This window comes from Pantherophis guttatus, chromosome 2, assembly GCF_059756535.1.
Source record: "Pantherophis guttatus breed Tessera chromosome 2, ASM5975653v1, whole genome shotgun sequence".
Classification (NCBI taxonomy): domain Eukaryota; kingdom Metazoa; phylum Chordata; class Lepidosauria; order Squamata; family Colubridae; genus Pantherophis; species Pantherophis guttatus.
Window position 1 is genome coordinate 234,945,015 of NC_142064.1, and position 13,325 is coordinate 234,958,339.

At 35.4% G+C, this 13,325-nt stretch overlaps 1 protein-coding gene and 1 long non-coding RNA gene across 14 annotated transcripts in view; one reads left to right on the forward strand and one right to left on the reverse strand.

The window, feature by feature from the left end:
* CHL1 (cell adhesion molecule L1 like) overlaps window positions 1-13,325 on the reverse strand; it is a 207,024-nt gene that overhangs the window by 112,521 nt on the left and 81,178 nt on the right. The gene's annotated exons all lie outside the window — the stretch shown is intronic.
* On the forward strand, window positions 676-12,992 carry LOC148115548 (uncharacterized). Of its 2 annotated transcripts, XR_015732681.1 has the most exons (5): window positions 676-763; window positions 7,407-7,506; window positions 7,983-8,053; window positions 9,260-9,345; window positions 12,863-12,992. It is a non-coding gene; the product is annotated as an uncharacterized LOC148115548 (long non-coding RNA). The 2 variants fall into 2 exon arrangements; XR_015732682.1 differs by lacking the exon at window positions 676-763 and having other exon boundaries at window positions 7,420-7,506; window positions 7,979-8,053.

Consider the following 13,325-nt stretch of genomic DNA (forward strand, 5'->3'; position numbering starts at 1 on the left):
GGATAGATAGATAGATAGATAGATAGATAGATAGATAGATAGATAGATAGATAGTAGATAGGTGGGTGGGTAGGTAGGTGGTAGGTAGGTAGATAGATAGAAAGGTAGGTAGATAGGTGGGTGGATAGATAGATAGATAGATAGATAGATAGATAGATAGATAGATAGATGATAGAGACAGAGAGCCATGGAATACTAAAATTTGTTGAAATAAGGAGAATAATTTGCTTTAACAACAGCATATTGCTACTATAGCCAGACATATTCAATTTATAATTTGCTTTCTTCTTTAGTGTTATTAAATTATTAGTGTTATATTTTTCTGTTTTCTTTTTTAAAGAAAAATCTGGTCTTGTAAACAGGGGAGATTGCTTAAAATTTATTACTACTGCAGCTATCAAATAAATAAAGAATCCTGTCTCCATTTTTTTATTTGGATTTTTTTTCCCGGAGCACTGGGAAATATTTTGAAGAAGAACAGGTTATAATTCTCAGCTTGATCTATCGATTTGAAAACACTGTTCTTATTGTCTTGTTTCACTAGGTTGTTATATCCTTGATTTTTACAAAGCTGTGGCAAAGTCTTTCACCAAGGGCTCCTGAGCAAACTCAGGTACTAAAAGGTTAACGAAAAATTGTTCTTATAGATTGGGAACAAGTTCAGAAGCTGGAAATTGGATTGGATTGAACATTGCTTACACAGGATATGCAAAGGAGGTTCCTTCATGGATTGCTGTTGAAACTGAAGCCCTTTAACGTATCTGTAAGTGAACTTGAGTTAGGGATGAGCAGTGGAAAAGCTACCGTATATTTGCTGATGATACCAAACTAGTTAGAATGTGATCTCATAAGAGGGTAAAGATCTCAAAGATGGGTGAACATAGACATGTGTAAAGTGGTGCATTTTGGCAGAAAACTTCAAATTTGACGTTTTAGTGATAATGATTGACAGGAAAGCAATCTTGAAATTAGAGTCGGCAGCTGAAGGGGCTAAAAATAGAGTTGTATATATCATAAGGCCTTTACACAAATCTATGAAGGAACATTGTATACAGTTTTGACACATCTTTAAAAGGATATGCATTATAAATCTAGAAAATGTAAAAAAAAAAAAGGACAACTAAACTGAAAGCCTAGTTTGTCAGTTCAGTCTAGTGGTTAAGGCATCAGACTAGAAAGCAGAAAACTGTGAGTTCAAATCCCACTTTAGCCATTAAAGCCAGTTTGGATTATTTTCAGCTAGTCACTATCTCTCAGTCCAACTCCTCTCTCAAGGTTGTTGCTGGAGAACCGGTAGCGGAAATTTTGAGTAGTTCAGAAAACCGGCAAATACCATCTCCAACTGGCGCCGCCCCCATCTATTCACTGCCTCCCGAGTCCCAGCTGATCGAGTCCCAGCTGATTGGCTTGGTCTTCTTTTGTTGCCCTGCACATGGAGCTGGAAAGCAGGTTAGTGGGGTGGGGAGGGAATGTAGATTTTACAGTATCCTTCCCCCTGGAGTGGGGTGGAAATGAAGATTTTACAGTGGAATGGGGTGAGACTGGAGAAGTATCCTTCCCCTGCCACACCCACCAAGCCACGCTACGCCATGCCCACCAAGCCACGCTCACAGAACCAGTAGTAAAAAACTTTTGACTCCCACCACTGGTCTGTAACCTGGTCCAGTCCCAGGGTTTTCTCACATTCTGATGTTCTGCAGTTTGTAAGAACTGTGTAGAACTTATAATTTCCCTTAATACAATATAAAATGTCAAAAAAAAAATATAGCGTTATTTGGGCACTTCTCATTCTCATTGCTTCTCAAAAAGGTAGTACGCTAAATGCGATCAGCTTAAATTCTTGTTTCCAGTTGTAAGGCCAAGTCATATATAAACAGCCTGAAGTCTCCTATATGAGCAGCAGACTAGGCTAGGGGATAGCATTTTCAGTTTGCCAATACATCACATGGTCACTGAACTCTTTCATTGCTCTGTTTTTTTTCCTTGCACAGCTGACATTTGTACACCTTATTTAAAAATCAGAACTCTGTTTAAGCAGCTGCTACCAGAATACTCTAGTTCAAGCAGGGTTTTTTTTTAATTAAATATTTGCTGCTGTTCTTTTCTTCTCTGAACAGCTCTATAGATAGAATTTTTTTCCTTGCAAATATAAGAGGTTTTTAAAGACTTACTTTCCTTGCCTTTAAAAGCTCTACTTTTTGCCAGCTCTGTCAATGTCTCTATTAGGTTCCACTTTATTCTGAGAAGATCAGAATTTATTACAACAATACATTTTTACGAAGAAAAAATAAATGCTTTTAGCTAACAATGGCATAAGCAAGCATAATATTATTATTTCAGTTCACTCGGAGTTATATACAGTATTTCCAGAAACCTGAGTCTCTGATGCCATCTTTCCTAAAAGGCGATATGATTTTTAAAAAATATAAATTAAATCTCCTAGTGGAACTGCATGTTCACAAAATAAACCCTGGAATCAGTACCTAGACACTTCCACGCCTTGGACAAGCTCCCCTATAAAGGTATGGTTGCTGTACCCCATTTCTCTGTAGCTGCCCCTAAAGGCAAACTTTAAAAAATTGTCTGGATCTCATTTTTATTTATTCATGCACAACCCCAGTTTGAGTTGGAACCCCAAATTATTCTTCTGACAATATGTAAGTATATCACTTTAAATAGTATTTTTTTAAAAAAAAATTATAAACCAGATTATAATCCCAAAGTAAATTTTCATTCTGCAATATTGGAAAGAGATAATAAGAATATATATTATTAAACTACATACAAGTCACTGGAGATTTACCATGACTTTTCTTTGCATGTTTTTTTTTTCTGAATTTTCTACAGTTCCAGACATTATACTGTATTCTGCCTTTACACTGTAATGGGTTTGATAATAGAGCATGAAATATATATTTATCCCTTAGGTAAACATTATTAGATGAATTTTGTTTGTATAGGGTATAAATATGTGTAAGCTTGAAATCATTGGAGAAAATTTAATGTGGAATTTACCATGCATTGAATTTTATATGGCAATCTCTTAACCAGCTGGAAAAAAAATCTATTTCTTCAGAATCTGTTTTGAAAGTTCATCAACTTCAATTATTTAGTTCTGTTTGCACTGGTGACTATTTTATTATAAACCCAATAGAGTGTATGAAGAGACTTTATCAAGATGCACAGAAACGTTCTGTGCTCGGTACAGCTACAAAATAAGACCGTGATGGTGATTTTTCGCACTCCCAATTATCAGGGATAATTTCTCAGGAGAGATATTGCTTTCTTTAAGTCATGGACAATATGCAGGACTATCCACAGGATGATTTTAAAAAATCAAAATGGCGGCCACAACCAATCCCCACTTCTTCTTTTATTGCATTGCAATGCATGCAAATATGGGTGGGTTTTGATTGCATAGCTGTGGCTGCCATCTTGACTCCCCTCCTTATGGACCCTCTTGGTCAGGGGTGTCAAACTTGCATTATCATGTTGTCATCATGTGACATATCATGACCTTTTCCCCCTTTGCTAAAAGGGGGTGGGTGTGGCCCGTGCATGATGCATCAGGCCCATGGGCCGCGAGTTTAACACCCTTGCTCTTGGTGATTTCTTTTCTTGTCAAAAGTATGGAAGTGAATTCCTGTTGTCTTCTTCCCAAGGTCCTTATGTGGAACTCAAACATTTTCCATTCTCTACCCAGACCATTTTTTCCTCATTTCCTCATTCTGACCCTCCCTTTTCTCTTTCACTTTCTCACTTGCCAGACATTTGAGATTTCATAAAAAAAGTTTTTTTGTTTCCTTGCTCAAATGTATCCATTTTAGTTACCTGCATGTTTCTTTCTTTGAGATCTAAACTATTAACCTGGAGCACCTTCCCTCATTTATTCTACTGGTTCAGGTATCCCAAAATTCCTGTTCTGGATTGGTTGTTACTAATTTAAACCTGAAGAGCATCCAGGAAGTTAAGATATATTAATTCAGTGGCAAATTTGAGCCCTTTAATGTCTCCCAGTTTCCCAGTGTGGAAAAAGTCTTTTCATGCTCTGTCCTATACTTTTCTAATTTTTTTTATCATTATTATCTGAAATAATTTAGTGTCATCACACTTGGCCACTTCACTGCTCAGTCTTAATTTCCCCATCATATCCACACAGTCATTACCTCATTTTATAGGGTAAAAGTACCCAAGAAGTCATATTATGATTATGTGATAAAGTCATAAAAAAGGGAAAGTTTTGTAGTAATTATGTGCCCAGAGGATTTCATAATATTCTGTAATTAGTGGTTAACTCAGTAAATTATACTTCATTTAATTTGCAATTGTACTGTTTCATAGAAACAATTGGATTTAAATCCCTGCTATAATCGTATATGCCACTCACAATGGCAAATCTTTAAAACAATTATTCTGCCTCAAAGGCATAGATTATTACAAAATCATTTCCTTTTTTCTCTTGCTCTCATTTTATTTTCAGATAAATGAATGAATGAATGAATGAATGAATGAATGAATGAATGAATGAATGAATACATGGTTAAAATATTTGGGAAAAATATGGAGATTTTCTTTTCCCCCCATTTTCCCCCCATCTGCTGGAATCAATTCATATAAGAGAATGAGGATGCTCTTAAAATGGCTAGTGTAAAACAAAAAGAAAAACATAACCATAGAACATAGTTCACTCATCATTTGGCAGCATCTAGTGTACCTTGTTTGGCCTTTAAAATAAGAATTGGGCCTTGTTAGTATTTGTAGCACCAAGAAATTCTATTAATACACAAAGATATTGATACACAAAGAATCTGAAAAACAATCTCCAAGCAAGGTAATGACAAACAGCATCTGTTCAACAGTATGTTTACATCCACAGAATCACCAGCAACTCAAGCTTGATTTGACTACAGTATATGTTTATTTATATATTTATTTTTAAGTTAAAAATGTTTAAATAACATTTCCGTATGTGTTTAAAATAAAAGGATACGAAGCCTACAAATTCTCTGATTAAAAACATGGTAAGTGTATACAGTAAGCCAAGCAAAAAAAGAAACGTGTTTAGAATTTGTAATAAAGACAAAGAAAATAAGAGTGACATGAAAAAATGGGAGCTCAGATTCAATTTAATATCATCTAATGGCTATGGATATTGAGGTGATAGATCGCATAAATTGCATAAAATTAAGCAAGTGAGTAAGTGAGATGTAACATTGAAACTTGGTCCAGGGCTTTGAATTAAATTAGTGTTTCTCAACCTATACTACTTTAAGATGTGTGGATTTCAACTCCTAGAATTTCCCAGCCAGAATGGGAGTTGAAGTCCACACCTCTTAGAAGTTCTCAAGGTTGAGAAAGATTGAAGATAATGACATGATCTCTAACGAATGAAGGCAAATATATGTGTCCCAGGATAATGTTGCAAGACTGAGTCTGGATCGATCACCGGGACCAGAGATGTACTCTTCCAAGCTTTCAGACTCATGCTGGAGCCCATCTTCAGGGAACAAAAATGGGCTCCAGCACAAGTCTGAAATCTTGCAACTCTATTTCTATTCCACCTCTAGAATTCTGTGTCCAACCAGCAATAATTAATTCCTTTATGCAAGTTGTATATATATTATTAACACTATCAATCTAACCCTAATTAATAAAGCTCTTTGACTATCAAACTACATATATCAGTGCATATTCTTTATAGCTTATCAAAATCCAAAGGTATTAGGGTTTCCAAATGTTGTTCAATTCTATTTCACATGTTCTTTCATACTATATCACATCAACTTAAAGCTGTTTTAATGTCTTACATAGCCTTTAATAGAAATTGTAATATTACTGTGTAATATTTGATATATTTCAAAATCAATACGCCCAACACTATGGTTGGATTTCCACTAGAGAAGCTGTCAGACAAATATAATCAAAAGCACATATTAGATTTTTTTTAAAAAAAACAGTTGAAATATAATAATCAATGAAGATATTATATTAAATACTGACAAAATAACAAGCCATTCTAGCCACTCAGAGAGGAAATGGAGATGTTTAACAAAACTGTGCCTCAATCTTCATTTTTCTTCTAATATTACCTCTTTATTACCTGTTTTCCTATTACATTTACAGCCTGGATTTCTGCAAGAATGAGCATTCAGGATGTTTAACAAAATTAATAATGTAATTATAATGAAAGCATAAAATCATTTAATACAATTAATGGCATTCATAGAAATAAATAGCACAAAAAGGTTACAAATGGGCTTCAGCATATAAATGAGTGTTGTGATAGATAATCAGGAAAGAGAGAAAGTTGAAGAAAGTATTGTTGATGAGTTTTTGTTGCTTATGATTGTGGGCTTTTCCTAATAGCCAGACTTTCGATCTCCCAACCCCATTGACTCTAATATAGAGCATAGCCAGATTGGCTATTTTGACAATGTTTAGATCTCTTTCAGATATTCAGATATTATGAGCCTTGGTAGTACAGGGGTTTAAGGCACCCTGTTATTAAGCTGGTTATTAAGACCAGCTGCCTGCAATTACTGCAGGGTTCGAATCTCGCCAAGGCTCAAGGTTGACTCAGCCTTCCATCCTTTCTAAGGTAGGTGAAATGAGGACCCAGTTTGTGGGGGCAATAAACTGACTTTGTATAAATATACAAAAGTATGAAGGCTATTGCTTAACACATTGTAAGCCGCCCCGAGTCTTCGGAGAAGGGCGGCATATAAATCAAATTAAAAATAAAAAAAAATTAAAAAAAATGAGAACAGACATGTTTTTATATTTGTAAGGTTGGAACACAGAGAGAACCACCAGCCAATGGCAGTTGAATGTAGAGAACTGTCATCCAATCAATGCTCACTTGCTATTATCCCCCTTTTTTCAAATCTATGACTAAACATTAAGCTCTTCCACTTATTTACAAAATAGAAGAGAATCACTTGTTAATGTTTCTCTGTTCTCTGTGGAAGCAATCTTCTTCTGCACACTACACAGGATGATTACTAGGAACCTAATCCACAGATTTCTAGTAGAATCCTTTTCCAGTCTCCTAACCTGGAGAGTAGCAAGCTAATTTACAGGCCTCTTGAGGGTTTCAGTCAGTTTCAATCTGTCAAGCTTCATGCCAGACATGGCTATAAATCATGGCTCCTCAGACTCTTATCCCCTTGTTCTGAAATAGGCTTATCTGGCAGAAATCTTCTGGACACAGCTCAGCTAGTTTTGACATTTTATTGCAAACAAGATAAAAGTTAGAAGGTGTAACTACTGCACTATACTGTAATCACACTGTGTGTGTGTGTGTGTGTGTGTGCGTGTGCATGTGTGTTCATTTTCTGAGGTTAAATTCTAGAGGTTTTACTCTTGACTTGTTGAGTTAATAGTATTTGCTCCTTTTTCTCTTCAAGAATGCAGAGCACAGCTACGGTTTATTGATATAGCATAATTACTATGATGAGAATAGGTACTTGTTGCCTAACACCATCCTCCACTCAGTACAGGCTTAAGGTAAGAAAATGTCTCACTTTGCTTAGGAATAGGGATAACTCTGAGTTTGGTAACAAGTTCCACATTAGTACAAAGACTAAGACCCAATAGTCAGAACGGCAATTTTTTCTACACATTGAGGAAAAATAGCAACATCAGCACAAACTATATACAATGGCGTAAATGCCTGCCAAAATTTTATTCTTATTCCCTCTAAACTCCTGCTCTCCCCTCCCCAAGAAAAGAGAGTAGTAGTATCTATTGTGCTTCTGGGATAGAGATTGAGAAATCTAAATTCAGATAGAGCTATGAGTCAAAGATTGTGCTAATAACATATAAATTGAGACAGGAACACATATCACCTTTTCCCTGGCTGTAACATAATGTGTGGGGAAAAATGGTTATCAGCAGTCTTCATCATATTTTAACTGAAAATATTGTAAGTGTGGCAATGTTGTGTATTATAATATTAATTCAATATCTATTAATTTAGGTAGAGTAAGAAAGCAAGCAAATGTGACCAAACAAGACTGAGAACCCAGATCCAAACTTATTCTGTGATGAAAAGGTAGATATACAACACCTAATTGTATCCACATGTCAAGCAGCTTGCACCCTTAGAGTGACTTTGACCCTTTTGGGAGAGGATTGTGGTGGAAGATCCAGTCAGTCAGAAGCAGCAAAAACTCTGGTGATTATCACCCTAGGCACTGTGCCAAAGAAATTTTAGTTTATTAATTTAGTACCTAATTTAAGGGATTAAGATTTACTGTAGCTTTTATTATTTTAATTATATTAGTGTGTGTGTGTGTGTGTGTGTGTGTGTGTGTGTGTGTGTGTGTGTGTAGTATTACTCTGTAAATTCTGGAAACGGCCTAGAGTTTGTTAGATTGGTAGCTGACTGCATAACAATAGTTAAGAAAATAGACAAAACCGAACAACGGACTGCATTGTAAATTCATTATAAAAGCAATTATAATTTTCATGTAGAGTTTCTAGCTTGCTACCTCCTTTCCCAATACATAATTACTGGATATTCTCTTTGGGAAATGTACATCAATTATTACAAGCTCTTTTTTGAGATTGTACAAATTGTAACTAGCTTCATAAAACATAACCTTCTGAGTTTTTGCTATCTGTATGACAGAATTATGAAAGCCATCTGTTTAATATAGCCATGTATGCTGCACAACTATTTTAAACATATGTAACTTACGTAACTTTCTTTTTGGAACCTCATTATTAGACTTGTTATTTAGAGAAAACTATATAAACTACTGTAAGTATAAACAGAAACCTCTTTAGGAAGCTTATTTTCCTTCTCCTGCTGATGTTATTAGCATGTTCCTTTTTAAAATCTAGAATTTAACTATGGAAATATGAATTAAGGCAGATGTTAAACTATAGTAAACATCTGCAACTTTTAAAGTGCCAGTTTCCTGTCAGGAAATGTCAGGAGAAAAAACATCTTTAATCATTAGTTTTTTCATTAAATGCTAAACATCGGGTTGTTCTCGCTGAGGCAGTAAATAGAGCCAATTTGATCTGAATTTTCAGAACCTTCTGTAATAAGCAAGCTTTTCAATTCTAGGTTTCTTGTGAGTTCTTGCTTCTTGACTTTCTGTAAACTTTCTTGTACATAGTATGTGCTATGGTTATAGAGATAATTCATATGAGTTCTGTTTATATGAATGGAGCTGAGCATTTGCTAGTTGGATGCCCTTCTTGAAGCCTATGTGGAGTTCACAGCACATATTTTTCTTTGTGCCCTAAGAGAGAAACATCTGCCACTACCTTGGAGTGAATTCTCAACCTTGAAGGCTAGCATCTTCACCACTAAACCACCACGCTGTCCTAAAGGTATACTTAAATATTAATATGTAGAATGTCCTCCTAATGTTTAGGCAATGTAGCATTAGTTTCATCATTTGTCCAATCCTACTGCCGTTTCACTTTCCCCCAAAGTAGCAAGATATGATCATGTCCTGGACAAGATCTTATCATAGTTAGAAATGTTACCCTGTTGTAAAGATTCATAGTGAAGTGTATGACTTTCAAAAATGGTGATAAATGAAATTTCCACAGTTTCTGAAGCCTCTGGGGAAAAAATAAATAGTGACTTTGAGCCTATCACCCACCTCATTCAGTGATTGTTGTGGAGAAAATTAGAGGCAAATGACGTGTAGAATATGTTCACCACCTTGAATTATTTGTAAAAATAATAATGCCAGGAAATAAACAAACAAACAAACAAATATAGAATAATATTAAAACAAGAAGCCAAGAAGCAGTGGCAAGAGTTCAAAATAGCTGTTTCAATTCTGGTTGAATTTGGAGATACGTAAATAAGAACGTACAGTAAATGCATTGGGGAAGTTTTTAGGGCCCAACAAATCCAATGGAAGACTTGCCAATGATACAAGATTGGGAAACCAAAGTTGGAGAATATGCAACAATGAAAAAATTGATTGTATATATATTTGCAATAGAAGTCTAAATAAATTCAAAGAAGAATGGCTTCCTTGCATACAATGTGTTACAGAGTAAGGCAAACTAAGGCATTTTAGAATATGGCTTTTGCAGAAGATATAAGAAGCCATAAAGAACAACTGTAAAAACTGAATTAAAAGTATAAATATTTATAGTAAGTAGTGGTTGGGGGAAAATAAAAAAGTGCACAACTGAACTCTTTTTTGCAATGTATTTTTTTTTTAAAAAAACCACTATATTTTACTTCTTGCATCTCTATTTTTGACATCCTACCTTTGTACAATCCTTACAAAATAATAAAACTAATCAATTTAAAAAAAGAAACCAATGAATAAACCTCACCTTATCTCAGGATCAAGAATGTATAATATGCATAAGAACTTTTGTATGATTTGGAAAGAATACATTCCTGCATTTAGCTTTTTAAGGTTTATACATTTTAAGTTGCTGTTTCTGGAACACATGAAACCACAATCCCACGTGTCAGTGAATAAAATAGCAAAGACACAGAATTATTTTCATAAGCTTTGCTCCTCTTAGAGTTTCTGCCACATTCAAAGAAAAAAGAACTAATCAGAAAAGTGGAATGACCTTCCTTTGCACTTTCAGAAGAGCGATTATTTTGTGTTATGATTTAAAAGAGTTCCTACTTTTTTATGTGGCCATTCAACAGTTTACCGCTCTTTTTCTGATTAACAATTCACAATGTAATGTGAGGTCTGCCATGCGTTTCTTTCTTTCTTCGCTCTATCTTCCATGCCACTCCAGTCATAATAACTCTGAGCAGCTAAACAAATCCGCATGGGGGGAGGGGGGGGGGCGATAAAAATCCCAAAGTGATTAAAAACCTGTTTTGTGATGACAACATCTCTTAACGTGGAAGGCAGTGCCGGCTGGCGACCCCCAGGGAGAGAGCCTTCTCTGTGGCAGCACCTGCCCTTTGGAATGACCTGCCCCCTGAGATACGCATGATATCAGACCTCTGGACTTTTCATCGGGCCCTGAAGACACACTTGTTCCATCTAGCTGGGCTGGCTTGATCCCATCCTCTCAGTTTTTAACTGAATTTCGGTTTTAATTGGGTTGTTTTAAAGTTGGGCCAAAATTATTTAATTGTTTTTTAAAATGTTTTTAAATTTTATATGCTATGTTTTATCCTGGCTGTACACCGCCCTGAGTCCCGCAGGAGAAGGGCGGTATAGAAATATAATAAAATAAATAAATAAATAAACGTGCTTTACCCTGACAATCTCCTGTGATAGAGTTGATAAAGGTAGGCCTTATTAAAAGATTGTACATACTATTAAAAGATAGTACTATTTTTATTAATGTGGTTGTCTATAGGTGTCTGCTGGGGGGGGGAGGCAAGGAAGTTAAATGATCAAATACCATACACACTCAACTCCTTATTGTGTATGTATTTAGGCAACATCATGAACAAGTACAGAGTGGTAGAATCAGTGGTGGGTTTCACTTACCTTCGCTACCGGTTTGGAATTTTGACTGCACACACGCACCGCTTCTGCACATGTGCAGACTGTCTGTGATGATGTCCGAGCAGGTGGGCAGAGCCTTCTGCCACCGCCACCGATTCGTGCGAACCGGGGCGAACTGGTAGAAACCCACCACTGGGTGGAATACTTCATTATTTGGTTTCAGAGTGATTAAGAACCAACATCTGCATGCAATCCAGTTCAGAAAGGATTCCTTATTCCTTCTTTCTGATTATAAACATTGGATTTGATGTTTTTATATTGGGAAAAAAATAAAACAGTATAATTTTTTTTACTGGTTTTGAGCTTTCCTAATTTATAGTATCTAAAGTTATCACAAAAACCATCTCCCTATATTTTCCAAAAATTCAAGCAAAGTAGAATATGATTAAGTTATGATTTTTACACCATCACCAATTCCTGTTACATGAAGAGATGATACCAGCAGCATGGAAAAAAACATTGAAACTTGTTTATCTTATATTTCATTGTTAAGACATAGCAATAGGAATAGCACTTAGTCTTATATACCGCTTGTTAGTGCTTTACAGCCCTCTCTAAGCAGTTCACAGGGTGGTCATATTGCCCCCAACAATCTGGGTCCTCATTTTACCAACCTTGGAAGGATGGAAGACTAAGTCAACCTCAAGCTAGTTAGGATTGAACTCCTGGCAGAGGGCAGAGTTAGCCTGCAATACTGCATTCTAACCATTGGGCTAACCATACCTCTTATGATTTCTAGATGTACTTCTTAAAATGAAATGGCATCTCTTTGCAGCTATAGAGGTACCATCCTCTATCATCTGATGTTGAGACATCAACACTCTAAAGTAACACTCTTACTTCTTGTTGCTCTAATCCAGCAGTCCCATGAGAATTTTCTTTACATACATACAAACCCTGATCCTGAATTCCCATGAAAGGCAAAATTTAGTCTGGCATTCTAAAAAGGATTTGATTTTCCTTCTCAACAGTATCATTTCCAACAATGCCTCTATATCTTTGAAACTTTTTCTCTTTCTGCACTGCAACAAAATCTTCTACAAACAGCAGCAATTGTTAAAATTCTTTGAAAAAATGTCAGCTAAAATGATTTAGTGAAATGTGGATGGCTTAGATTATAGTATTAATAATTACTATTTTAAACTAACTCATATTGTATGTACATGTTTTATCTTATATAATGCCACCAATCATTCCACCAAGTAAGCCCATTATAATTAAAAATTGAAAAATGTCTTATCTTTGTCATTTCGTTTATAGACACATAATCACATAATTTCAGAACACATTGATTGGGGTGAAAGTCATTTATGTTAATGCCTGATTGAATTACTATGGTCTTAATAATCTTTATAATGCTATATGTATCTAACTTTTTAATTCTTCCGTAGGAAGGATACCGTGAAATAAAGCTCAACAAAAGCCTATCCAAAGCCAGCAATATCACTGTTTCTTTTGAACAAACTGGCTAATAGCAAAACCCAAACATTTGGACATCAACAATAAATCTTCCTTCTATCACCTTTCTCTGGGCTTTGGTCTTTTAAACTATCCTCTTTATCAAAGTGACACAATCATTAAATGTGCTATCAAAAAGGATCTGAATAATCTGATACTCTTTCCTTCTGTTTTCTGGATGCTCAATTTTACACAAAAGCCCATTATGAATGTGGTGGAAACTGTATGGGCTGCTATCTCTGTGTTCATCTAAATAAAAGGATTTTCTTGTTCCAAGAATGTTATCGGGATTCTTTCCTTCTTATGAAAAAGAAAGACACTCGCTATCATTTATCCCTTGTTCTTTTTTTTTATCATTATCCTGTTTAATCCTTCCAATGCGAACTGCCTAGAATC